This window comes from Balaenoptera musculus, chromosome 3, assembly GCF_009873245.2.
Source record: "Balaenoptera musculus isolate JJ_BM4_2016_0621 chromosome 3, mBalMus1.pri.v3, whole genome shotgun sequence".
Taxonomy (NCBI): Eukaryota; Metazoa; Chordata; class Mammalia; order Artiodactyla; family Balaenopteridae; genus Balaenoptera; species Balaenoptera musculus.
Genome location: NC_045787.1, coordinates 160,141,964 through 160,145,958, shown reverse-complemented (window position 1 = coordinate 160,145,958; position 3,995 = coordinate 160,141,964). Strand labels below are relative to the sequence as shown.

Genomic DNA, 3,995 nt, shown 5'->3' with positions numbered 1-3,995 from the left:
TATGACAGGCAATATTCCATTTATCAGCCCTGACCCCCCACCCCAAAATCCTATGCAACAAACTCTTCCCTGATCCTTAGGAATGCACAGATCTGTTTTCTGTTGAAGGGGTTAAATTTAATCAATAAAATGATCTACTATAGAAAAAAATTGTAAGCACAAAGAAATAAGTTTTTAAAAGGATGCTTTGAAACATACAATCTTTAACGTAGTCAAAAGAATGGAATTTAAATATAATCTTTGTAAATTAAAGCAGTTGACAGAGTTCTCTTAAGATAGTTGTAGAACAAATAGCTAGTCTAGTTACTGTGTCAAGCTTCAGGCTGGGGCCAGTTAGTAGAAAAACTATTTTATTTATTTATTTTTTTTAAACATTTTTTATTATTATTTGGCCCCGTCAGGTCTTAGTTGCGGCATTCTGGATCTTCGTTGTGGCATGCGGGCTTCTCTAGTTGCAGAGCACAGGCTCTCTAGTTGTGGCGCACGGGCTCTAGAATGTGTCGGCTCAGTAGTTGCGGCATGTGGGCTTAGTTGCCCCGAGGCACGTGGGATCTTAGTTCCCTGACCGGGGATAGAAACCCATTCCCTGCATTGGAAGGTGGATTCTTAACCACTGGATCACCAGGGAAGTCCCCTAGAAAAACTATTTTAACTAATGGAATTGAATTCTACAGAAGTTCTCTCAGGGGCAGATATATGTTCTTAGATATTTGGCACCTTCTCAGACGTTTACCCTGCTACCACCATGAAAGGGCCAAAGAAAGCAAAAACCTTTATTCTATAAATATCAATCGTCACATGTTCAAATACACTTTAACTCCTTGAAAAGCTTCTTTCAAGCACCACAATTCTGTCTTTCAAGCACCAGCCCTGAAGTTTGTCAGCATCTTGAACTAGACCTAACCAAGTCACGTGCCATGGCCGAAAAGTTCTAGTTGAAGATACTTTATTTTGTTCCGTTTTAATTTTATTGAAGTATAGTTGATTTACAATGTTGTGTTCATTTCTGCTATACAGCAAAGTGATTCAGTTATACATATATATTCTTCTTCATATTCTTTTCCATTATGGTTTATCACAGGATATTGAATATAGTTCCCTGTGCTATACAGCTTGCTGTTTATCCATTCTCTATATAATAGTTTGCATCTGCTAACTCCAAACTCCCATTCTAATCGACATTTCTCCAAAGAAGATATACAGATTGCCAACAAACACATGAAAGAATGCTCAACATCACTAATCATTAGAAAAATGCAAATCAAAACTACAATGAGGTATCACCTCACACCATCATCCAAAAATCTACAAACAATAAATGCTGGAGAGGGTCTGGAGAAAAAGGAACTCTCTTGCACTGTTGGTGGGAATGTAAATTGATACAACCACTATGGAGAACAGTATGGAGGTTCCTTAAAAAACTAAAAATAAAGCTACCATACGACCCAGCAATTCCACTACTGGGCATATACCCTGAGGAAACCATAATTCAAAAAGAGTCATGTACCACAATGTTCATTGCAGCTCTGTTTACAATAGCCAGGACGTGGAAGCAACCTAAGTGTCCATCAACAGATGAATGGATAAAGAAGATGGGGCACATATATACAATGGAATATTACTCAGCCATAAAAAGAAATGAAATTGAGTTATTTGTAGTGAGGTGGATGGACCTAGAGTCTGTCATACAGAGTGAAGTAAGTCAGAAAGAGAAAAACAAATACTGTATGCTAACATATATATATGGCATTTTTTAAAAAATGGTCCTGAAGAACCTAGGGTCAGGACAGGAATAGAGACTCAGATGTAGAGAATGGACTTGAGGACATGGGGAGGGGGAAGGGTAAGCTGGCACGAAGTGAGAGAATGGCATGGACATATATACACTAACAAATGTAAAATAGATAGCTAGTGGGAAGCAGCCGCATAGCACAGGGAGATCAGCTAGGTGCCTTGTGACCACCTAGAGGGGTGGGATAGGGAGGGTGGGAGGCAGATGCAAGAGGGAGGGGATATGGGGATATATGTACACGTATAGCTGATTCACTTTATTATATAGCAGAAACTAACACACCATTGTAAAGCAATTATACTCCAATAAAGACGTTTAAAAAAAAAAAAAGAAACTCCCAATCTATCCCTCCCCCATCTTCTTCCCCCTTGGCAACCAGCAGTCTGTTCTCTACATCTGTGAGTCTGTTTCTGATAAGTTCATTTGTGTCATATTTTAGATTCCACATATAAGTGATATCATATGGTATTTGTCTTTCTCTTTCTGACTTACTTCACTTAGTATGATCATCTCTACGTCCACCCTTGTTGCTGCAAATGGCATTATTTTATCCTCTTTTATGGCTGAGTAATATTCTAGTTGGAGACACTTTGGAGCAGAGTAATATTACCTCCTTTGAGCATGATCTACCCCAGGTGTTTTCTTGACTTTGTTTTAGAATGAATCCCTCAGCATCATCTGATATAAGGTTTCTGTACTCATTAAAACCAATGATACAGCCCTCTATCTGCATACTCACTTGCTCATAAAGCCACAGTTCAGGGACTTCCCTGTGCTTCCCTTAGCACAGTTGTTAAGAATCCACCTGTCAATGCAGGCGACATGGGTTCAAGCCCTGGTCCGGGAAGATTCCACATGCCGCAGAGCAACTAAGCCCGTGCGCCACAACTACAGAGCCCACACTCTAGAGCCCCCGAGCCACAACTACTGAGCCCACATGCCGCAGCTACTGAAACCCGCGTGCCTAAAGCCCGTGCTCCGCAACAAGAGAAGCCACCGCAAGGAGAAGCCCACGCACTGCAACGAAGAGTAGCCCCGGCTCGCCACAACTAGAGAAACCCCATGCGCAGCAACGAAGACCCAACGCAGCCAAAAATAAATAAATAAAATAAACTTATACTATAAAATAAAGCCGGACTTGAATCCAAGATCTCTTTTGCAGGTATCTGAAAATGATGGGCTGCACTGTCACCTTCTACACTTTTTGGTTCTGACCATGGTACCCCATGGTGGGTGCTTACAATGACTAACCCACCTGAGATTTTTTTAAATGATAGATTTAAAGAAAAAAAAAATCAAGGAAATGATAGTACCTTTGGTACACAGACATGGCCTTAGCAGCCACTGTTGATGACCCCTCCCCATACTCCTTCAACACACCCATAGTTCACCTGCAGACACTTCCCATCACACGCCAACGACTTCTGATACAGTGTTCTTGGTCCCGCGTGTGGCAGACCAGAAGCAGCAGGGTGTTAATGCCCAGGGTGTAGCCATCAATCACTGAGGGTCAAGAGTTGGTGGGCAAATACCCCCAGCCTCCTGACCTTTCAGTTGGATGACTCTAAGATGACTTCTGAGTAGACATCAGAAGTGTTCAGAAGATCCCTAGTGGAACCAACCCCTGGTTGCCCGCAGCAGTAGCCACTCATGAACGTACCCCCTCTCCCTGTCTCCTTTCCCCACTCTCTCACCAGGCTTCCAGGAACCACCTCCCACAAACTCTTGTTTTGGGGTTTACTTTTGGGGAAACCCAAAGTAAGACATGGACAAAAGGGTAGAGGTGACGTGGGGATAACTGAAGTTTGCAAACTCTGAGATAGTGCAACTAAAACACTCGGTGCCTGGTGCATAGTAAATACTCAACAGATGCTGTTAGTTGTTTTGTTGTTGTTGTTACTTTTTTTAAATTGTGGTAAAATACACATAACATAAAATTTACCATCTTAATCTTGTTTCAGTGTATAGTTAAGTAGCATTAAGTACATTCACATTATTGTGCAGCCGTCACCACCATCCACCTCCAGAACTCTTTTCATCTTGCAAAATGGGGACTCTGTCCCCATGAAACACTTACTCCCCATTCCCACCCCTCAGTCACTGGCACCCACCTTTCTACTTTCTTCTGTCTCTGTGAATTTGACTACTCTAGGGACCTCATATAAGACGAATCATACAATATTTGTCCTTTTTGTGACTGGCT

General features: G+C 41.7%; 1 pseudogene; it reads right to left on the bottom strand.

Moving 5' to 3' along the window:
- Window positions 1-2,367: 2,367 nt before the first annotated feature.
- Window positions 2,368-3,020, bottom strand: LOC118893482 (annotated as a pseudogene).
- Between the last annotated feature and the right edge of the window lie 975 nt (window positions 3,021-3,995).